Consider the following 24870-nt stretch of genomic DNA (forward strand, 5'->3'; position numbering starts at 1 on the left):
CAGCTACCTACCTTCTATGCATCCACCACATTGTATTATCACAGAGCAGAAAATACACAGTAGGATAGAAGTAGGCAGGTATAGTCGAGCAAACAAATCACACAGCCTAGCAGCTGCAAAGTGGAAGAATAAGTAACTAGGTCGACCAGAATCTCATGAAAAATATTGAAGTGGGATTCCGCAGTTAGCAGCGCTGTACTCTGTGAGTATCCTGTGTACATACCTACATAGTGTACTGTGGTGAATATTGTGGTAAATTATTAATATTCATCACAGAGTAGGTACTACGTAAGTACACGAGTAGGTGCAGTGTTGCTAAATGTGGAATTTTATTTCATGAGATTCTGGTCTACCTATAGCTGGTTTGTACTCATATTTCGTCTAATTTATATGAGGTATTGTCAAATATAACATAATATTATAAACTAGCTGATAGCCCCGACTTTATCCGCTTGGATATAGATTTTTTAAAATCCCGTGGAAACTCTTTGATTTCCCGGGATAAAAAGTAGCCTTGTTAATCTAGGATAAGTATAGGTATCCTACTATCTCCATTCATAGTTTCAGCCAAATAATCCGTCCAGCAGTTAGTTCTTGTGTAAAATTGTTACAAACATACCTATACACACCCACGCGCGCACACACACACTGCACATACCCACACACATAGGTGCATACATACAAACTTTCGCCTTTATAATAATAATAATTCCTAATAATAGTTTTTTTTTTTTTTTTTTTTATGCCTGAAAATGAAAAACTATTATTATTATAGGTAGCTATCTATTAGTGTGATTAGCTTGTCAATCGTCAGTTTGCAACGAAACATTCCTATACACAATATGTACCTATGACCTACTTATACTTAGAATGTTGACATAAGCATTGCTCTCCTTACATCCATAACTACAGCTACCTACCTATAAGGCAGCTATTACTAGCTATTAAGTACTACGTAATATTGGTACATTTTATTGGCAAGTTACTCATAGGTAACAAACAATCTCTATGGTCTAGGTATCTGGACGCTCCCCCCACAAACTGAGCTACATATTTTGTGGGGATAGTCCATAGGCACTTGAGTTCACCCCCCAGTAAGTAGATACCCGAACTGTATGTTTGCTAAACTATGACAATTGTTAGCAGACTGCTGCGAGCGGAAGAAGATTTGCATTTTTAATAAACAAAAAGGCAATGTTGGGACATTTGCGTGTGACGGGTGTAATTTTAACGAGGTTATTACTGGGGGTAATTTTCAACAAAAATAGGTAGGTAGAGGTGTAGGTACCTACATTCTTTTCTGTGAATGTATACAGTTAAATTAATGATAACTATTTTCTTTGTTTACACATCTAGGTATATACCTAAGTGTAACGTACTGAACGCTTAGCACTGGCGGGTAAGTAGGTATATCTAACAAGGTACGTGCGACTACTTAAACTTAAAGACTGATTCAAATTAAGGTCCACTTTATTGTCCACTTTTAGAATAATCACAATTCATATTTTCAATTTACTAAATACACTTAACACTTATAATATTCACTATTCACTTAAGAGCGTTCACTGTTCTGATTCGCACTCTTTCCACTGTAATACAAAACTTGCCGCGTCGTCGAATTCGTCCGCTTATATACGATCTGGGGGCTATGTCCGTCCCTTACTATCTTATACGCCCGTCCCTTTCGCAGATTATTCGAGAAATCTCGAGTGGATCATAAATTACGCAGACAATAGATGTTTACACTTTTTCGATACTAGCCTATTGTTCTTTGGCGTAAACACAATGGTCCCTTTTTTGTACGTATTTTGACTCGAATCTTTTCTCGAACTAAATTAGTACCTACTGACGGAATCATCGCGAACAATCTCCCCCCGGTGCCAAAGCACCTTTTTACAGTTTAAAGCGATGATGCCGTGGAAACCACCAATATGATTTAAACATCCTAGTATTCCTCCGGTAGTTCTCACGTCCAAAATTATTATTCTCGTTCTTCCTAGTTTCTATTATTATTCGTTCTTTGTTCCGCTGGATTTTTGAGTTTGGATTCCATATTTCTTCTTTCCGCTCGGCAGCATTGGCAGTTTTATGCTTCCTTTTTCTTAATAGAGATAATCTTTCTTAAAAGAATAGAATCGTTCTCTTACAGTAGCTCGAGGCAACTTGGTCCAACTTGAAACCCTTTCTTGATCTGGTAAGTCAATCGTTGGTATCTTCACCGGTGCGACTTGTTGTCTTATTTCTTTCTCTTCCAGATTTCCATTTGTTTTTCCAAATCTCACGGGACATTCTTCTTCATTTTTACGCAAGAAAGAAGAGCCTTGAAACCATTTTGCTGCTTGGTCAAAGTCGTTTGACGTCCTTATTGACGCATCATCAGCTGAGTCTTCTTTAGTAGGCACTGTTTCGTATTGATCGCTTGGTAGTTTCTTCGTGGTTTTCTTTAGAACTTCTAAAGGTCTTCGTTCACTGTCATTACTCGGAAAATTAGTCTGTATTCCCAATGACTCCAGTTTAAAGTGTTTTTTAACGATTTCTTCTACTTCATCTTCCTTTGTTCGGCAATGGTTAACGAAGTTAACTACAGCATTGGTACTTTTATCAAATCCATGCAGAACCCATCCCAGTCTAGTAAGTGATGCGACTGGTTGGTTGGCCTTTCCTTTTAATAGTTCCCTTGTGACAATCAATCCCCAATTGTCCTGTCCTATAAGAAGCTTTGGCTTTTCACCCGTGTAAATGAGTTCCTTTCTGATTTTTACTAAATGGGGACAGTTGTTTATTACTTCCGCGTCAACTTCTTGTTCTGACAACTTCAAATCGTCTATTGTCCTGGCTTCCATTGTCATTGTTTCTCCACTGTTGACGCCCTTTATTTTCAGCTTGACCCTTGAGGAGTTATTTTTCTTCAATTCTTTACCACCAACCGTTTCTATTGTCAATGGTTCTCTCTTTCCTTCAACTCCAATTTTATCGGCAAACGAGGAATCTACCAGTGTAATGGTGGATCCTTCATCCAACAATGCTAACACTTGGACCTGTCCTTTAGGGCCAAATAGGTTCACTGGCACCATCTTCAAATATACATTTCCTTTAGTCGTTGCGGCATTGATGGATGCAATTTTCTCTTCTGGTTTTTCATCATGGCAATCACTTTCGTCGTAATATCTATCATCCTCGCGGTTAACATTATTGGACGACTCTCTCTTCTGCTGGATCGCTGGTGCGGGTCTTTCAGAATGAAGAGCTACATGGTGGTGTCTCCTGCATCTTCTACAGGGTGGAGCCCTGCAGTCCAGCCTCTGGTGTCTGTAACGAAGGCACTTGAAACATATCTTTGCTTTCTTCGCGATTTCCCATCGTTCATCTACGTTAGCTTCTCTGAATTTCTTGCATTCCAATAGGCGATGATACTCATCACATAAGATACATGCACTCTTAGCTGTGCGAATGGCTATTTCCCGACTTGTCACTGGTGATTCTTGCTTTCCGTCTTCTGGCTCTAGCATAGCGTGAACTGTCCTTCCTGTGCTTTCGTATTGCGGTTCTATGGCATTACTAACTTCAGGTGGGGCAAAAACTCCATAATTCTGTATTTCTTCGGTAAGGAATAAATCGGTTATTTCTAAATCAGCTATTTCTGTATCTCTGTACCTGCTATAGAAGGCGACATATCTATCGAACATGTTCACTGACATTTTTTCCTTTATGCAATTGGAAGTTTCCGGTGAGTGCAGATACTGTGGTTTCTTCAAAGTTTTGATGACAGAAATAGATGCCTTTACCTGACTGGCGAATCTGCAAATATCTCTTGGATAATTTTTCACTGGTTTTATTCGTTTCATTTTTTCTAACTCTGCTAATGCTAAAGATCCAGGTCTACCAAATCTATCTTCAAGGTGCCGCATAACAATCATTGGATCATCAACGCTATTCATCAAGCTTTCCACTGCCTCCTTGGCAGTTGATCGTAGAGCCTTGCGAAGACGCGCTCGGTTCATTGCGTGGGAAAAGTTCTCAGCAGATTCAAAATAAGCCTTCTTGAAATTTATCCACTCTGAGCTTGCACCACTGAATGAAGGAAATTCTATGCTATCTTTATCTTTTGCGTTTAACTTCTTGATTTCCTGTACAAGTAATTGTACTGTCGATATTTCATCTTGCCTTGATACCTGGTGGTAGCTTTTATCTTGGATTCCTTCTGAATTCTGTATAACCCATTCTTCAACATGTTCATAAATTTCTTCTTCGGTTTCCTCTTGTTCCTGCAGTGCCAACAGTTTTGCTCGAGCCAGCTTTTCAGCGGCTTTGGCAGCTTCATACTCTCTCTGCGCTATCTCTTTTTCAATTTCTGACCTCTTTTTCCTCGGCAACGGGTGCGCGTTATCCGCACGCGTAGTCTTATAAGGGTTCAAAGAAGTCCTTCGTATGTCCAGCGCTTGTTGATGTGATTCCTTAATTTTGTCTTTCATCCTGAATAATCCAGAAGGCTCAACATTAGGTGAAACGTCGTTAGTACCAGAAGTGAATACCGGAATGCCCCCCTCTGTGGGGGCAGGGTCTGTATTACCACTGATTATGTCCCCAACCTGTCGCGCCGGGGAGCCCACTGTTCTGACGTTTACACAGGGCGGAGGCGTCCTTAGCGTAGATTGACTGGTAGTTGATGTGTCAGTAGTCTCGATTGGCATACTGACACTCCCACCATCATCCCTTGCCGTGGTTTCCGCCATAACCTTTGAGCGTAAAGATTCTGATCTTGTAGTCGGCATCCTCACCTGTAGGTAATACCTATTACAGTATCCCGATCCGGTTCGAAGGACCAATTGTAACGTACTGAACGCTTAGCACTGGCGGGTAAGTAGGTATATCTAACAAGGTACGTGCGACTACTTAAACTTAAAGACTGATTCAAATTAAGGTCCACTTTATTGTCCACTTTTAGAATAATCACAATTAATATTTTCAATTTACTAAATACACTTAACACTTATAATATTCACTATTCACTTAAGAGCGTTCACTGTTCTGATTCGCACTCTTTCCACTGTAATACAAAACTTGCCGCGTCGTCGAATTCGTCCGCTTATATACGATCTGGGGGCTATGTCCGTCCCTTACTATCTTATACGCCCGTCCCTTTCGCAGATTATTCGAGAAATCTCGAGTGGATCATAAATTACGCAGACAATAGATGTTTACACTTTTTCGATACTAGCCTATTGTTCTTTGGCGTAAACACAATGGTCCCTTTTTTGCACGTATTTTGACTCGAATCTTTTCTCGAACTAAATTAGTACCTACTGACGGAATCATCGCGAACACTAAGTATAACTCCTTTTCATAAAAGGCAGTGAGTGTAGGTACCTAATGGTTGAGATGGTTCCATGAGAAATGAGATTGACTTCATCACATTCATAATGCATAGGTAGGTATATATAGTCCGGGTGTGCGGGGTGCCTCCACGCCTCATACACCGATTGCCATCTCGACCTGTCGCGTCATTGACCCGTCAATGTCTCTGTGATCAATAGGGTGAACATCGGGAGTGATCACCGTATGGTAAAATACACATTGAACCTCAACGTAAAGCTGGAAAGGGCTAGACTGGTGAATCTACGCTCCGACCTTCGGGTGCTAATATCCAAACCACCGAAAATTTTCAACTTGGACTGCAAATCCGATTCGATTGCCTAGCCGATTGCGGTTCTGTGGATGATCTAACCAACAGGTTGATGGAAACTCTCCCGATGGTTGGGTCCAAGTTCTTTAAGACCTATCGTCCGAATAGAGCCAAAATGATTTCTGACCATACTGCTAAGCTCATGGAAGAGAGACAAGAGAGTATCTTTATAGGTACTCTCTTGTCTCTCTTCCATAAGATAAATCGAAATCTTATAGTTTTAAAGAAAACTCTGACTTGAGATCTCGATTTATCTCATGGAAAAGAATTTATTCATCTAGGCAGAAGCATAAACACATAATTTACCAACGACCTAACTATTAACTACTTACCTCTAGTTTTCGCTTAAACAAATTATGTAGAAACTTCTAAAGCATCATTGGTCGCAATGCTGAATCGATAGCAAATGGTATTCAAATGGTCAGGTGCGCTAGCCGGTGCCTAGAGGAACAAATTGATTCGCGGCACTCGATATCTCCCCCGTCCTCGACTCCGCTTTCCGCAGACCCAATCACTGTTATCACTCCACGGCCCGTCCCGCCGCAGGGCCTGATTATGTCATTAGATGGACAATCTGGCATATCGAAACCGTTGAAAATGCGCGGACTATAGCCGATGGCGATATCCAAATTGTGTCCAATGGTAGATGGATAACTATAACCTTTTTAAAATAAGTTTCTCTTGCGCGCTACCCTGCGTTTTCCATACATAGGTACTTAGTTCTCATTTCAATATTAATCAATCAAACTTATTGATGAAATTTTGTGGGCACGTTCTACACTCACCAGCTGTTATATGATGCTCATAGCTTAGTTTTAAGTTTACGTAATTATGGCTAATGTCTATCACCACATCAATATTGCTATAAGTACTTAGGTAAGTACCTACCTACTTATAAAAGGAAAAACTGACTGACTGACTGACTGATCTATCAACGCAGAGCCCAAGCTACCTGACGGATTGGGCTGAAAGGCATACAGTCTTTAGAAAGCTAAGTATGACGTAGAGATCCGCTAAGAAAGAGTTTTTGAAAATTCAACCCCTACGGGTTTTGAAATTTCGTAGTCCACGCGGACGAAGTCGCGGGCATAAGCTAGTTGTCTTATAAATTCAACATAATGCCAATCAAAAAGTGTGTCCTAAATGGCAAGTACATATCTATCTATTGTAGGTACCTATCTATTTTGAATAAATGGCTTGGACTTTGATTTATATAAAGACACCAGGCATTTGCTAGTTGCTCGATCGAAAAAAGGCAAATCGTATAAAATGTGAGGGCTCGTATCTCGTATAAAGTTTATAGAGACGTGGGCGTGACCGCAGCGGCCGGCGATTGGAGCGCATGGCGCCAATGCGCGTGCGCCGCACAGTAGTCCCCATGCGCCTTGACTTACAAAACGCTGAACTGCACTGAACAATGTGCTTAGTATCCACCAAAGCGAAGAACTCCACTGAAGCTAAGCAGAGATATTGTAAGAACTAGGAGTTTCACATCATACCTACCTACCTATTGGTTAATGCATTGTTGCAACAAGAATCGCACAAATTCAGCCAATCAGAACAATTGAGATTGTAATAATGATCGATGCAGGTTTTAGACAATCGCCCTACTGGTTGAGGCTTTGAATGAATTCCTAGTTAATTGCTGGTAAAAGCTGCCTTAGCTTCCAATTTGTACTTACTTAAGTACTTACTTATCTGACAAGTGGGTAAATGGAAGCTGACGTCTTTGTATAAGTATACCTACCTATTAGTAGGTACTTACATCATTGTTAGGTAGGTATAGGTATACCTAGGAACCTACCAGAATGAAAAACATTCTACCATCTAAGTATGATTCTGATGATGATGAAACCCGAGGGTCGGATATTAGGTATGATGAACAGTTTTTACCAAATTGGACTTTAAGTAGGTACCTAGGTACTTGTAAAACTTGTAGAGCATTGCAATACCTTTATCTATACCTACCTATAGAAGAAAAGAAGAACTACACGATTTTCAAGAACCCACCAGTCAGCTTCCTAAAAACGTTTAAAGACCTGGCATTAAGTACCAATAATTGAAGGCTGGGCTATAAACCGACCGTAGCCGATTCTATGTTGATTACTCGTAGTTATGAAGATTTGAGTATCGGCCGGCCTATTATAGCGGTACAAGGAACACAGGTATCTCATAATAACGATGATAATGTCAGAAATTATATGATTTGTGAGGAATTTTGTTGAAAATGGCGAAAACATAACAGAAAAGTACAGGGGTCGTAACGACGGCGGGCGGCATTGGGCCCCGGGGCGGGTGCTCCGCCGCCCATATGCAAATTAAACGCAATCAAAATAATCATTCTGTTTGATACGACCTTACTTTGACTTACCTTGCGAGCTATAATGTGAAAAAGACATTAGCCCATCCCTGTAAATCCTTTTCTGCGGGAAAATATTTTTTACACCTAGGTATTTAGTTCATTATAGTGTACCCAAATTCCACTTTACTAAAGCTCATTACAATAGCCTAGAGTGGTTACGCACTCTTCCGATCCGAGTCCGTGAAAATACGGAAATAAAAATCTCGGCCCGAACTCCGAGCTACTTCAGTGTACGACTAAATCCAAGTTAATTCAGTATAGGTCCCTCTTTGACATAATATCTATAGGTAGACTAGATACCTACGTCATAAATGTCTTATTTGAATCCGAGGCACATCCGAGGTATTCTCACGGATGATGGAGAGAACTCGGATGACGGAAGTCGGAGCTAGTACGTAAGCTACCATACAAATAGTTCTATGACTACCTACTTCGGAACGTATTTTCACGGATTCGGATCGGATGCAGTGCGTAATCGCCCTAAAGCTAAATATTGCTTAAGGAAATGGAAATAACCAATCATTTGGAATTGCTCAAATTCAATCGGACGTGCGATTGTAGTTGAATATGCTAATTGGTTGAAAAATATATCCAATTGGTTAGTAGGGGTAATAAAAAAGTATGCCTAATAAGTATATTGCCTAATAAGAATTGCCTAATGTACCATAGCATACGCCATACATGGTAAGAATCTTTGGTATAAAAGGTTAACTTACGTAGATAGGTTTGCCATAGAAGGTTGCCATCGTTGGACCGACGCTTTGATTGGACCATCGATGTTTCTCGGAATTGGAAGGACCTGTGCGTGAAAGAAAGAGATAAAACACATTCTCTAGAACTCTTTTGCTTACTCCACAACCGCCAGTGTACCAGCAACGTCCATTTGGAAGTGACGTTTTTTTGTGTATCAGAGAGTGCAGTAAATTTTTTCATGTGGTGGTTTGACGTAGCAAGTAAGTACTTTATTCTTTAAATTGTCTCAATTTTACTACAGCTAGTGGGTTTCATATGAAACTGGCTTGCTTTTGGTACACGCGATTAGTAAGTTTTAGGATAACGTATAAGTGGTGAATGACATTTTACTAATGAAGTACCCTGTTGCTATCATTGGACCAGTCTTAGTTGCCATCATTGAACTGGTCCAATGATGGATCTGTACGGAAAACAAAATTTATTATTTATTTTTAGGATGGCTGAAAATGATGAAAATGAGCCCAGTAAAAGCAAAAAGCTAAGGCTATACTATACCTGTAACGAAACAAGTATGGCGCTTGCTCTTGAAGCACATAAGTCCAAAAAAAATTGGTCTCAATGGGGCAGCTAGATCTTACGGAGTTCTGAAAGCCACTCTTCTGCTTTTGTTATTTAAGTGAAAAATTAAGCTTTGTAATGTCGCAATATTGTGATCTCAAGTTGTTTCATTATTAGAAGTAAATTAAAATTATAAAAATTAAGTATACAAAAAAATTCATTTCTTATTAAAAATATTTTTTTTCGAGTTTCCATTATTGGACCAGTTGTATAAGTAGCCTGTGTTCCAATCGTGGAGTCTTTGGGGGTCCAATCAAGGTGCTGGTGGTCCAATCAAAGCAACTTTCTACCTGAGCTTTATTCGAGGTTCTCTCTACTATATGTTGTTTTTATGACATTTGAATAGTTTCATGTTACAGTTAATCATATTTGCTAACTAATGACAAAATGTAATAGTTCTACAATAAAATATTTCCAAGTTATCGAAATGTAAAAAAATGTGGTCCAATAGTGGCAACCTTACCCTAGGTACTTAAGTAAGTACCTACCTATTTCTATATCTATCATCAAGTTACCTAATAACTAATAGGTGATTAGATAGATATCTAAATCCAGGTGAACTTAGTTCGCAATAGAAGTTAGGCAGGTACCTGCCTACCTACCTACATTAAGAGCATTAGTTATCTTTTGGTTTTTCATGCATAGTGTATGTTCATCTACTGTCGGGAGAGTCATTACTCATTACAGACAAATTACCTAATGTACCTACCTAAGCAGGTAAAAGTTCTTTATAAAAACAACTACCTCATTGAATTAGCATATTTTATAACTCTCCCAAATCCCAAAGCCTAAATACGAGGATATGCTCGCAATGATGGTACCCTAAGTACAAGAATGATAGCCGAAGCTTAAAAATCCGCGCAGAAAGTTGAGCCACATAATGAAAGCAGTGGTTGTACACGTCATGTAGGTGCCTACAACTTTACAAGCTTAAGCAATGTATCTAGAATCTAGATGCATATTTTGTAGTCTGCGTGAGGTTGCTGAATACCGATTAGCATATACGCTAATGCCAAAGCGATCGAGCAATGCTTTTACCGGCAGTGGCATTATCGGTGCGTTAGATGTGCGCAATTTGCCTCCATTCGTCGTAATGACAGGCCGCGGCCTCACTTCATGGAGTCTGCATAATGAGCCGAACCTCGCCGATTGATCTAATGTACGTAGGTAGGTATACTCTTTAGGCAGTTACATACAAATGCCATGTAACCAGCATGTAACGGTACCGCATTGTTACGCAACATAAAGGTTACCGTGAACGAAGTTACTGACAGCGTTAAATAATAGGTAGGTATGGTCTTTCCTTTATAGGTATAACTTGAAACATTGATTTAATAAATATTATAATGGGGTAGAACACTGCAAGGCAAGTTAAATACTTAAAAAGAGCCTCAATAGCTCAACGGGTAAAGGAGTGGCCTGAAAACCGAAAGGTCGACGGTTCAAACCCCGCCCGTTGCACTATTGTCGTACCTACTCCTAGCACAAGCTTGACGCTTAGGTAGTTGGAGAGGTACAGGTAGAGGTACGGGGAACAGTAGTCCTTTAACATGGCTTAATTTTTTGCTAATTTTTAATTATGGAACCACAAATTCACGGTTATCAGATGTTCTTCTGTACTTCTATCTATAAGGATAACAGAAAGTAAGTACCTACCCCATGTATGGCCCCTATGGGTTTTCTTGAAAGACACCACAGACAGACAGACAGACAGACAGACAGACAAAAGTAATTCTATAAAGGTTCTTTTTCCTTTTGAGCCTACGGAGCCCTAAAAAAACTAGCAACTAGCCTATTTAGAAGCGTGTTCCGAGTTCTAAAATTCTAACACGCTCTAGAAGAAAACTCTTTTTCCTGACGCATAACAGCTTGGAATTACCTGCATCATATCCTCCGATAATAGTCGCAACACAAGGGAATGACATCAGAAATGGAAATTGTTTTAATCGCGAGCAATTTGCGTGACGGGGTAACAGCAACCTAACCACTGGTCCATGGTAGGCCGACCGTGGCAATAATTAAACGGCACTGCTAGTCTATAGTCTACTCTATACCTTTAGTTGTGGGAATACTTACCTACCTAGGTTATTGCATAGGTACCTTCAGTGGCGTGCATAGGGTTTAAAGTCAGGGTAAGCATTACTTAGGTAAGCAAGCCAAAGGATAATGACCATTGAGCAATTTTAACTGAGTTAACTGTTTCTTGGGTAAGCAGCGCTTTTATGCCTCTATGAGTTGCACGTCACTGGGTACCTTATAAGTACCTACTTCCTCTAACGGCACAAGTGATACCTGAAGACCTCGAGACCTATCAGGCTCCTTCATGTCCAGTCTTAAATTAAGTTTTACGTAGTTTTAACATCAATTGGCTGGTTACGGGCCTTAGGTTCCTAGCAGTAGAACTTTGTTCCTTCTAAGCCCGGTCAATCTACTTCGGAAGAAATATATAAATAGGTGTAGTACCTATAAGTCCCGCAAATTGCTATTGCGCTAGAACCATGTCTCATTAACATCGAAATGACGTCATTTTGACGTCAACCGAAATAAAATATACCAGCTCAAAACTTCAGAGTTCAGTCTAGTGCTGACGTCACTAAAATGGCGGCCACGCGCAAATAGCAATTTGCGGGACTTAGGTATACCTAACTAGATATCTACGTTTTTTAGTTCAACCATTTATAATCACTTTCTGGAAAAATCTTTAAAAAAAAATTGCCAATGGAGAATCTGGTAGAAAAAAGCAGAAAATCACTCAAGAAGCCTCGTGCGCGATGGACCGACGATATAAAGCCGGCCGGCCGGAAGTGGCTGGATAAGGCTGAAGACCGGGTGTGGTGGCGCTCATTAGGAAATATCTACGTCCAACAGCCTGTGGACGTCCACAGTCTGACGATGATGATGACGATGATGACGCACAAGAAATACCTACCTAGTATGGTCATGGTTTTTGGCCAATAATAATTAAGTACACATAGAAATAATAAGGCGGCCACTAAAGTGGCGGCCTTATTGCTGCTATAGACTGGTAATATTTAAAGGCACTAATCCTAACTTTCTGTAGGATACCTAAGTAGGTAAGGCGGAAAATCTCAATTTGAAGAGTTGCTAAGCAAACGAGGCTAGCATAAGGTTGACCTGGTGGAACGAATGAGTTACAAAAGCATATGTTTTGAACGCTAGAGCACACCTTATCATTTACCACATTACGTGAGCAATGATTATAGTAATCTGCTCATAAGGGAACAATGGCGTTGCATTCGCCCTGCCACTACATACCAACTTACAGGATGCTTTCTCTTTATATTAGGTAGTGCAAAGTATCCACATCAAAGGATGAAATTCTCTATTTTCATAAGTTGTACCTACTTAGAAAATAGAAAATTTCATCCTTTTTGGTGCACTGTAGCCTAACAACTTATGAAAATAGAGAATTTCATCCTTTGATGTGGATACTTTGCACTACCTAATTACCTACTTAGATACCTAGGTAGGACAGACAAATAGGTAGGTACTTAATTCATCCTTTGATGTGGACCCTTTAGGTACTTATTTGTACCATCTACTTAGTAATATTTTGAACATGGTAAGATGGTAGAAGACGGAGTACGAAGATCTTTCTTTTGACAGATATACCTACCTACCTATGGCTCGACAATAGAATATTTAGCGCAACCAATGAAAGAACTTGCGTGCGATTTGGCTGTTCATGCGATTGTTTTTTGTTAATTGGGAATTAGACTGATAGTAAGTATAATAAGAATCAATAAAAATAAAAACACCATGTATGTTTTATTGTACAAATTTAATAGAAAATATGACCCTTTCACCGTTCCACATAATTAAGGAGTGCGCAACGGGACAAAGAGCCGATCGGCTACACGTTGTTAACAATGTTTTATGCGACGGAATCGGTCCACAATGCCGACGCGCGGTACCCTTTCTTCGGCAATTTGGAGACCAGCAGGCAACGGAAGTCAGACCCTCACCATGGAATTAGGAGTCCTTAGACTCTGCGGGTATCACATTGTTGTTGTAAGAACTCCGCCCCGCAAGATTTCAACGCGACAAGTCAGCGCGTGACACACATTTTATAGGGCTCGTGTTTCACAACGGTCACACATTTATTTTTCAACTGAGCAAAGGCTTGGGCAGACACAACTTGCGATGGCAGCCATACGTGAAACCAGCTGCAGGCTGCAGTAGGATGGCAGGAGCAGCGACCTCCCTGGCGCAGTGGTGAACGCTGTGGTCTTATAAGTGAGAGGACCCGGGTTCGATTTCCGGCAGTGGCAATTTGGGAATTTACTAATCTATAGTAGGTACTAGTTACTACCTATACTACTTACTAATAAATAAAATTGAAATGTCTGTCTGTAATTTCGGAATAACTAGCCCATAATATTAAGCTCATACCTAAGTAGTTATTTGAACTGAACCATAAATGCATCACACGTTTTTAATTTTTTTGTCTGTATGTCTGTCTATCTGGCTGTCTGTCTGCCTGTCTGGTTGAACGGACTAATCTTTGGAACGGCTGAACCTATTTTGACGGAACTTTCTTCGAAACTTTGCAACATTGTTCCATAAAAAACTTGTATTCCAACTCCTCAATCCTGATGCTGCAGAGGACCTGATCACCAAAATTGATTGGATTTAGAAACTCGGTTATTAATTGATACTGGAGGTAGCTAGGTAGGTACCTACCAAGTAAAGACTATCGTTCAACTCGAGGACCCAACTCCTCAACTCTGATGCTGTAACGAATTGCATTTCTAAATCGTGGTGATTTAGAAGTCGGTCAGAAAAAGGAACAACTAAACCGACGCGACGACGCGATGGCGCTTGCTTTTAAATCCTACCTAGTAACATTATCATTCCTATTTGCATTGGGCTTTGAAATAGGTATCTTATACTTGCCAGCGCCGCCGCCGAGCGCCGTTAGGAAAATACGATGAATTGGCCAGTCACATTATAAATATAATATACTTACTTTTAAATTATATAATAACAGTGTCTAACAGACCGAAGACGCTATCAACACTTAAATAGAATTATCTCGTTGCGTCCAAGCTTGACCTTGCTATGCCATGAACTTGCAACCACTGATTACCGAATTACCGACTCATCGTCTATACTTAAAGCTCGTACCCTCGGTTTAAATAATAAATATCTTATCTAAATAACACCCATGCATTGTTTTATTCCATACAAACCTGATGGTAATGACCTATATTAGCTCGAATCGCTCATAAAATTAGGCTGGGCACGTAATTTGACTTAATTTTGCAACAATCATCGCTGATTCAGATTTGCGAATTAGAAATACAAATTCTGATTGCTGAATATGAATTTGGAGTTCAGATGGATTAACAGCTCATCTAGCATAGGTATACATACTATGTAGGTACTGTACCTTAGTTATTCAGTTAAGTACGTACCGTCTAAGTTATAAGTAAGTACCTACCAACATAATATATAGGTAAGTAGGTAGGTACTTATCTAAATTAACAGGTAGGTAATAATAACATATTTAGGCTGAATCGTAGATCTAGATTTTAGAGATAGAGGGAAGATACAGTCAAAACGAAACAGAATTACCTATTTACCTGTGTGCCTGATTATGAAACTAGGACCGTACATAGAAATCAGCTCAGCATTAGCAGTGAGTTTTACTCTCTAGATACCTATATACCTACTTACTTATTTATATTTGTCTCGTTTTAACTTAAAGTTATAGTAGGTATACCTATACCTACTTAGTCGGCGACTGGTCGAGATCGCAATCGGGGTAATGAGGCAGGCGGACCCGCACGTCATCCGCGCGTCACTCGCACTCGCCCGCACCGAGTTAGCTCGGGGGCTGTGCGGGTGTGCAGGGCGTTCCCTCCTCGATTGCTATATCGACCTGTCGCGTAGTTTTAGGTAGGTACCTGCGCTGTATAAATCTCAGCCTGAGAGAACCCAATAACTTTTTTAGACCCGGGACTCGAACCCAAGACCTCATGATCAACAACTGAATAAGCCTAGCCACTAGACCAGCGAGACGTTAACCTAGGTGCCTACCTAATTATTTCCATACTTTGTAAGTCAAACATGTAATTTTGCCATACTTACAAAGGCTAATTTCATTTGAAAAAGCCGGAGCTACGAAGCGTAATCATACCGGTGCGCAAAAAGTGGGAAAACTAGTAATTAATCCGCCATATTAGTTAATTGTGGCCCACCTCCTCCGCCCCTGTGTTACGCTTCACTCGCACAACGGATAATTATTGTACCATTCTAGTCGGTACGCTGTGTTTTACAATAGGTAGGTACAGCAATTCATGTGTTTTTTAATGTCGGTAAATAACTTAATTATTTATCTACTTTGGCATATGATACCAAGTACTTAGATGTTACTATAACCTACTAGAATATTAGGTATGATACCTGCTACTTCAACCGCGTGGATTTAAGTAGGTTTTTAGGGTTCCGTGCCCAAAGAGTAAATACGGAGCCCTATAATGTCACTCTGCTGTCAGTCTGTCTGTCTGTCCGTGTTTCACAAGTCGCTAGGTCGTAGTCGAAATAAGTTACAAAACTGATTGGTATTTGGTGTAGAAGGCTACCTAACCCTAAACCGAATATTGAATTAGAAATTCAATAAGTATACTTAAGTAGGGTCTTGGACTGCAGTAACGAAATGACGTGATGTTTTTATATACTTAGCGGTAGTTTATGGGGCTAGTATTCATTGTTTTAAAGAGAATAATTTAAAAAAATTACTTTAGTTTATTTTTAAAATAATTATTTAGTAACATCACGCTGCATGTACGGAAAGCGATTAATGACGTCACAAGGCGTAGGTATTGACAAATTTTTCAATTTTGTAACATAAAAAATATTATGTTCTCACAGAAATTACCTACTTACTTTATTTTTATGTTTAAAAAATTTTAAAAAAATTGTCGTTTATGGGATGTCACATTACCTAATCACCTTCCGTATAGCGTTACGATCATGGAAAAAATAAATAAAAATCGTGTTTTTGATTTCCGTACCTCAAAAGGAAAAACGGAACCCTTATAGGATCACTTTGTTGTCTGTCTGTCCGTCTGTCTGTCAAGAAACCTACAGGGTACTTCCCGTTGACCTAGAATCATGAAATTTGGCAGGTAGATAGATCTTATAGCTGACATTTGGGGAAAATCTGAAAATCGTGAATTTAGGGTTAGATCACACAAAAAAAATTAAATTGTGGTCATGAACTAATAATTAGTATTTTCAAGTGAGTGACTATATCAAGTGGGGTATCATATGAAAGGTCTTTACCTGTTTATTCTAAAACAGATTTTTATTTATTTTTATGCATCATAGTTTTTCAATTATCGTGCAAAATGTCAAAAAAATACGACTGTAGTACGGAACACTCATTGCGCGAGCCTGACTCGCACTTGGCCGGTTTTTTTAATTTTTCACTTTAATAATAAATTCTAGCCCCATGAACTACCGCTATACAAAAAATCACATATTTTATTACTACAGTCCAAGACTTTATTGAACGACGCATTGTGGGAATTTACATGGGAATCACTTGAAGTGCGGTGTGTGACGTCGTTTTTGCAATACGACCGTGTTGCACCGCTAGCTAATAACCTATTGTGGAAGGGCCCTTGGTTTTTGAAGTTAGGATAAACCATTAAGCATACCTACACTAACTTTAGGTCATTATTACCTACCTACCCACTTACGTGTATTTAGACACTAAAAGTTCTAGTGTCAAAATACACGTAGGTAAGTAGGTAGGTAGGTACCTACTACTTATGTGCTACATACCTAAAATAGGTAGCACAGCACATAAGTAGTATTTTCGAGGTAAATGTAGAAATTATGCAAAACCGCTCAATTAACAATAAGTGATGTAAAAAAAAGGAAATATTCGGAGGCTTTGGCTCGGACGCGGGCGTTTACCATTGGCCGACCGACTCCCGCCTACCGCCCGCGGCTCGCACGCAACGCCTTGCATATTTACATGTGAAATCTGAAATAACTGGAAGTAGCATTGTAACGCTTAAGTTACACGAGGCCAATACTCGTTGTTAATGCAATCGCAGCCGTTAATAAATTCGTGAGGTGTGCAGGCGCGGATCCAGCCCAAAGGTTGTGGGCCACCGGCCACCTGAAAATCGGCCAAGTACAAGTCGGTTTTTTATTCTGTCCAAGTTTCTGGGGAGTCTTAGCTCATGGTACAGTTCTTAGGGACAACTTTAATAGGTAACCAAGTAAATAATACTTAATAATAATCAGACTGGTATGGGTCAGTTTTGTCTGCGTTGCGAAATTCCATTTTGCCTCTCCACAGGCCTCAGTTTGCAATTATTTTATTTCACATTATTTTGTTTGTTCTTCATATTATACTTTATAATTTAGACATACATCCAAAAGATTATTTTCTCCCATATACCATTAAAAGAACAAAATCACCAGCATACAAGCGCGAGCGAAACGAGCGCGACTTTTTTTAAATATTTGTGTAGAAAAATTTCTCAGAACATAAATGGAATCTAGGTATTTGCTCAAAAATGTATACTTAAAGCGCGACCAAAGCGACTATGAATTACTTTTTGCAATATCGCCGAAGGGGTTTATGTGTATCGCGCATATTTGTGTCCATTTGGGCATCCCCAACACCCCACTTAGATCAAATAAAGTGCGAGCGAAGCGAGTGCGATTTTTTTACAATATTGCCTATGGAAGGCTCCCACTTAATTTTTTCCTTTCTAGCATACCTCGAAATCAAACCTAGGTAGGTGTTCACAACTTGATAAAGCGAGCACAAAGTTTTTTGATATTTATACAGGATACACCTATGAATGCGAGCGAAGCGAGCGTAAATTCTTATACAATATATCAAGAGTTAGTTTTATAAATGGGATGTTCCGGGTTCGATTCCTGGCAAGGGCCATTTAGGGGAATTTATAATTTCTAATTTGTTTCTTTCTGGTCTGGTAGGAGGCTTCAGCTTTGGCTTTTAGTTACCACCATATGGGCAAAGCCGTGTGGCCTAGCGATTTAGCGTTCTGATAGGATGCCGCTCAGAAACCAATCAGGGGTATACGATTAATAAAACTGCCATACTTAGTACTTACTTACCCCTTCCAAGTTAGCCCGCTTCCATCCTACAGTGAATCGTCTTTTAGACGTGCACCACCAGGTGAGATTGCAGTCAAGACTCAAGAGCTAACTTATCAAAATTTAGCGGCTATTATGTATTGGAATTTAAAAACTCAGAAATTGATAAAGCGCGAGTGAAGCGAGCGCGAGGATTACAAAGGTAAGTTATTGAAAGCACTGTTTTTTTTGTCGATTTTGGTTTTCTCCGGGATGATGAAGTGCTTAAGAAGGTCCATCTCCTTGTCACTAAATTAGGACCGGTCTTTATTAGGTGTATGAAAACGACTTCTTCACATAATTCGATGAACTTAAATCCAAAGACTTTTTATGTCTGCGCTATTAATAGTAACTGTAACTGTTGAAGAGCAGCTGTTAAGTTGATTATTTAAATTTTTATGTTTGCGCTATTAATAGTAGGTAGTATTAGGTATTAGATAGCCGAAATAAGGCCCACTGCCAAAAATGTATACTTGTAGACTTAATAAGGCCCAAGGGCTAAGACAGAAAAAGTTCCTAAATATATTGTTAGTTATTTGAACTAACACCGAAGACCCGATAGGCAGATCTTCTAATTTTTAGGTTCGGAGAAGGAACAATGAAACAACGTACTTCAGCGGAGAGTGTGTGTATGTAACGGTTTATTTGACAGTTCTTATATAGGTACAATTCTGACCATAGACTAATTTTAGGCATAATCTACATGATAGTTCCGATAGGCCGCGGACGCACTGTCAACTTAATAAGAAGCGTTGACATAAATTCCCCCCCTCTTAAACGTCGTTTAAGAGAAAACAAATTCGTCTGGAGAAGCAAGGTGCAAGCGGCATGAGATCTTCCACGCTCAGCCCTTTTCGTTTCGTGGGCCACGTAGTGCGCTGTAGAAGTTCGCTGATTCTTTGCCAGCCACGCCAGAACTGCTGGCGTATCTTCTCGAGCCCCGAGTAGCAGTCGAGGCTGCTGAAACTGAAGTCTTCGACATTCGTTGACGGCAGCGCAGCCAGAGGCCATCCAATCAGGAAGTGTCCTGAGGAAAGAGGGAAAAGATCGTCAGGAGAGGAAGTCATGGGATATAAGGGGCGACTATTCAGTATAGCCTCCACTTGCGAAAAAAAGACTATTTAATTTCTCTAAAGCCAAACTATTATGAGCCAAATATCTTTTAATAAAAATGTTTTTGGCGGAATTGATCCCAACCTCTCCAATTTCTCTTGAATATAAAGACGTAAAAGAAAATTTTATTTGTTCGTCAACTGCAAAGTCAGAAATGACGGGATTGGAATTTAAAAATTGAGTTATTCCTTTAGCAGTAGCTACGTTAACAGAGAAACATTCTGCCGGTTTCAGATTTGTAGGTACGTGACGACTAGCGGCGAGCTGCGCCGCGGATAACGCTAGTTGTGGAATCGTCATAGGCCTCCCGGCCGGAGCTACCCACGACTTCGAGTACGATAAATGAACGCTCGACCTACCTAACGCGTCGATCGATTTTAAATTAATGCATTTCTCAAGGTCGCGGGGGGATCTTTGAGAAGTATATTTAACACGAAATCGACCTGATTTTAGGCGAGTAGTGTGAGTCTTAAAATTCTGCTCACAACCCTTCTCGCTATTACTTAATAATATTTTTTGGGGGTCCCAAAATTTGGCTATTTGATTATCTAAGCGATCATCGAACGACTCGCTTGATGAAAAATTGCAATAAGTTTGCTTAGGGTCACAATTTAATGAAATAAGACCGGAAATAACCCACCCAAATCGTGAGTTACACAGATATGGTTTTCCGTCACCTAATGATTTGACGGTGTTACCTATTACATCCCAGAATAGGTCGGCCCCTAAAAGCGCATCTACAGGCGCAGGGCTGCAAAAATTAGGGTCCGCGAGTTGAATGTTCTCGGGGAGACTAAATAGCTTGTAATCTATATTTATTTTTGGAATATTCGCCGTTAATTCTGGCATAATAAAACAAGACAAACTTGCATGATAGTCGCCTTGCAATGAGTTAAACCTAACCAAACACCTCTCGGTAACGTGATTATTTGAATTATTACCTATACCTACGACGGTGAGATTAGTGGGTATCGCCTCTAAATTTAATTTTTCTTTAACGCGCTTCGTCAGAAAGCTAGACTGGCTTCCACAGTCTAGAAGCGCGCGAATGACTTCAGTCTTGGAGTTTAGAGGGTTCAGAACTTCTAACATCACGGTGGATAACATGACGTGAGAAGTTGCCTGCCTAGCTAGGTTCACACTAAGTTCATCGACTGAATTTTGAACTGTGGCCACAGCGGGCTCTTCAGTATTTTTGTACCCTGATTGAACAGCATACGAAAGATTATGTCTTGTATTTTTATTACTATTGCTCGCGATTGGCGCGGCAATAGGCGAAACACGTTTGTTTTGAGTTTTATTTTGATTAAATGATTCCAAAACATCTGCACGCTCCTTTAAAAATTTATGAAATTGATCTAAAGTCGGCATATCGCTTAACGAATTTCGATGCTCCTTCCATTTCATACTAGTATGGCTGTCTAATTTAGAACTAACCATGTGTATTATTAAACTATCCCACTTATCAACTGGCTGGCCAAGACTCGCTAACGCACGTAAGTTTTTATTTACATTATCTACTAATGAACGCAATGACTGTTCCGATTCGCGGGACAGTGTTTCGATATTGAATAAGGCGTTGAGGTGATTGCTAATTAGCTGCCTCTTGTTATCATAACGTTCACATAATAAACTCCAAGCCTTCTTGTAGTTCAATGCACAAACTTCGAGATTGGATATAACACGCGCGGCATCTCCCTCTAAATACGAGTTTAAATAATGAAACTTATAGATAGGTAGTATGTGCTCGTTATCATGAATGAGAGACCGGAAAGTATCTCGAAATTCTAACCATTTAAAAACTGTTCCGTCAAATTTCGAGATTTGAATTAGAGGTAATTTGAACCCAATGCCTTGTGAGACGCCTAGTTTTTGCCCCGAAGAACTACTGTGCGCGTCTTCAAAGCACGGAACCTTCGAATTACGCGACAGAATGTCCTGAGCTAACGAAGTCACGCTGTCTAATTCATTTTCGATCTCCTCGCGAATATCTAGTTCGGCATCTAATGTATCCCCGCTTAAAGATTCAATCTGACCTTGCACGTCACTAAACTCAGTAGCTAAGCACTCAATTTTACCTAATTTAAGTTTTAATTCGCCTAATTCCAATGAATCTAACACTGAAAGCTTATTAATCTTAGAAATATAGTTTTTAAATTTAGTAACGCGCCCTTTCACGCTGCTGCGTTTAATAATTAATTCTTTCAGAGACATATTGAAGCGTTATTATAACAGCTGTAGGTGAACAAAAACTGGTTTGTTATCGGTGGCCGCTAGATCGCTGCAAAATAATAAGTAAAACGTATATCTATCTATGACTAGGTACGTTACCTATGCACGTCGCTTGAAGTTGTCGTCCAACCGATGAACATGAACCGGTTTCCAGTCGTCCGCGCAGCTCCAATAAGTGCACGCGCCAGTTAAAAATCGTATGAATTATGATAATATGAAGTAATGAGTAGGTAGGTACGGCTAATGCGTAACGGATGAAGTGACGAATAACGTGCAAATTTTGAATTTTGTGATTGATTGTGCAAAGTGGTATGGCCCTTTGAATAGTGCGTGAAGTACGGATGATTATGGAGCAATGGATGTATGAATAAGGTAGCTGTGAAATGGAATTATGGATGTTTGGATGAATGTGTTGTGTTTTATGTGGGATAGGACACTTATCTGAAATATTGGTCCGGCCTCGTTGTTGCCGGCGTAGAAAGTGCTCCCTCTGTCTGAGCCCAAATGCTGCGGGTCCGATCAGCGTCCCGGCGATGGCTTCAGACGTCTTCTTGCGTTGAGCCTGATGCTGCGGTACGATTGGCGTCCCGGCTGGCGTCAACGATGGTTGCTTGCGTTGTGCCTGATGCTGCGGTCCGATTGGCGTCCCGGCTGGCTACAACGATGGTGATTTGCGTTGAACCTGATGCTGCGAAACGATTGGCGTCCCGGCTGGCGTCAACGACGATGATTTGCGTTGAACCTGATGCTGCGAAACGATTGGCGTCCCGGCTGGCGTCAACGACGATGATTCTCTCGCTGGATGGCTTGGCTTCTTCCTTCTCAGGTGTCCAGTTTACGGTCGCCACTATGTTAGTTATTTGAACTAACACCGAAGACCCGATAGGCAGATCTTCTAATTTTTAGGTTCGGAGAAGGAACAATGAAACAACGTACTTCAGCGGAGAGTGTGTGTATGTAACGGTTTATTTGACAGTTCTTATATAGGTACAATTCTGACCATAGACTAATTTTAGGCATAATCTACATGATAGTTCCGATAGGCCGCGGACGCACTGTCAACTTAATAAGAAGCGTTGACATATATTGTTAACTACTCCTATGCTTAAAATTATTTCATTTAGTAAATAGCAATATAAAATCAAACAGTGTTTTATTAAATGACATAAACCAAATGTTTTATTCTGCATTCAAGTTTCTATAGTCTTTATAAGGACCATCACTTAATTTTTATGAATTAATGGATTAATCTTTCGGGAATGACAAAAATAATTGTAACTAACTACCTAGGTAGGTATACTAAAAGCAAACCAGGATATTATAATCACATAAGTATATACATTTATTGCAACACCTTACCCTGGAACGATCTTTTACATTTACAATACTATTTGAGAATATATCCTGAATATAACCTTAAAATACACGTTAAGTCCCACGAACCAAACTGTGACGGTCCCTTGACAGTTGACAGCTCGCAGGGAGGGAACGAAGTGTAGAACTCTCGAATGTCATTCCTTTGCCGAGATGTCACTTCTGTGGCGTTCGTAAAACTTTTCCGATAGTTGTCACGTAGCTTCCGCTTTAAAAAAGCGGCAAGCACAAGTGCGACAACATCCGGCCGTCCTGGTGACGCGTTCGCCCTCGGACAGCGTACTGGTCTAATGAAGAGCTGAAAACATTAACACGAATCAGATTCAAGGAATCAAGTGACACAACATGATGTTGATACACGAGTTCTAGATGATGTTCATACAGGATCATCTACCCGTGGATCAGCACTCACTACAATAGAATTCATAGCATGGATACCTGTTGCAGTTTGCGTAACCAATTCTCATACTACGACAGCATTCACAATGAATGCCTGCGGCAGTTTGCAGAATCAATCCCAACACTACAACAGCGTTCACTTACAGCATGGATGCCTGTTACAGTTTTACTTCTTCATTGGATTGCAAAGGAGGGGTTGGCTTGTATCACCTGTGGTTTGAGCTAGATGATGTTCAGGATCATCCTAGCCGTGTATCACCACCCACTACAAACAGCGTTCACTAACAGCATGGATACCTGTTGCAGTTTGCATAACCAATTCTCACACTACGACAGCATTCACAATGAATGCCTGCGGCAGTCTGCAGAATCGATCCCAACACTACAACAGCGTTCACTAACAGCATGGATACCTGTTGCAGTTTGCATAACCAATTCTCACACTACGACAGCATTCACAATGAATGCCTGCGGCAGTCTGCAGAATCGATCCCAACACTACAACAGCGTTCACTAACAGCATGGATACCTGTTGCAGTTTGCATAACCAATTCTCACACTACGACAGCATTCACAATGAATGCCTGCGGCAGTCTGCAGAATCAATCCCAACACTACAACAGCGTTCAAAACCTGGATCCAATTTGTTGTTGAACCTGTTGCAATTTGGTCATCGGTAACCAACTCCTCTAATGCTATCCGCCATGTTGAAGCGATTACATTAGACCAAGAAAAAAAAAAACTAACAAGAGATATACTCATTCATTTCAGACATTAAACTTTAAACTTTTGCAAATTAAAACTTTATTTTAATGTAAATAGTAAATACTCTTATAGTTACCGAAATATTTTGTTTAAAAATGACTTTTATGCTTGACAACATCCGGGTTTAAATCAGCCACGTGGACCCACGGTTTCATATTTTCTACACATGCAGTACCATCGTAATGCTTTGATGATCTTTCAGCTCCCCTCATATCCGCTACTTGGTATCTGTCGTTACCTAGAACCTTCACCACTTGAAATGGGCCTTTATAGAGAGGTAGCAGTTTGCGGCTTTGACCGTCACTGGAGTGACTAGGAATTTTCAGCACCACCAAATCTCCAACAGAATAGTTAGGTGCGTCTTTTCTTTTGGCGTCAAAAAAAGCTTTTTGTTTTTCAGCCTCTCTCCTAATGTTAGCATCGACCGTATTTCTCAGAGCAGTGACGTCAACAGAATGTTCCACGTTATTATCATCAGTGA

This window comes from Maniola hyperantus, chromosome 3, assembly GCF_902806685.2.
Source record: "Maniola hyperantus chromosome 3, iAphHyp1.2, whole genome shotgun sequence".
In the NCBI taxonomy this organism is placed as follows: domain Eukaryota; kingdom Metazoa; phylum Arthropoda; class Insecta; order Lepidoptera; family Nymphalidae; genus Maniola; species Maniola hyperantus.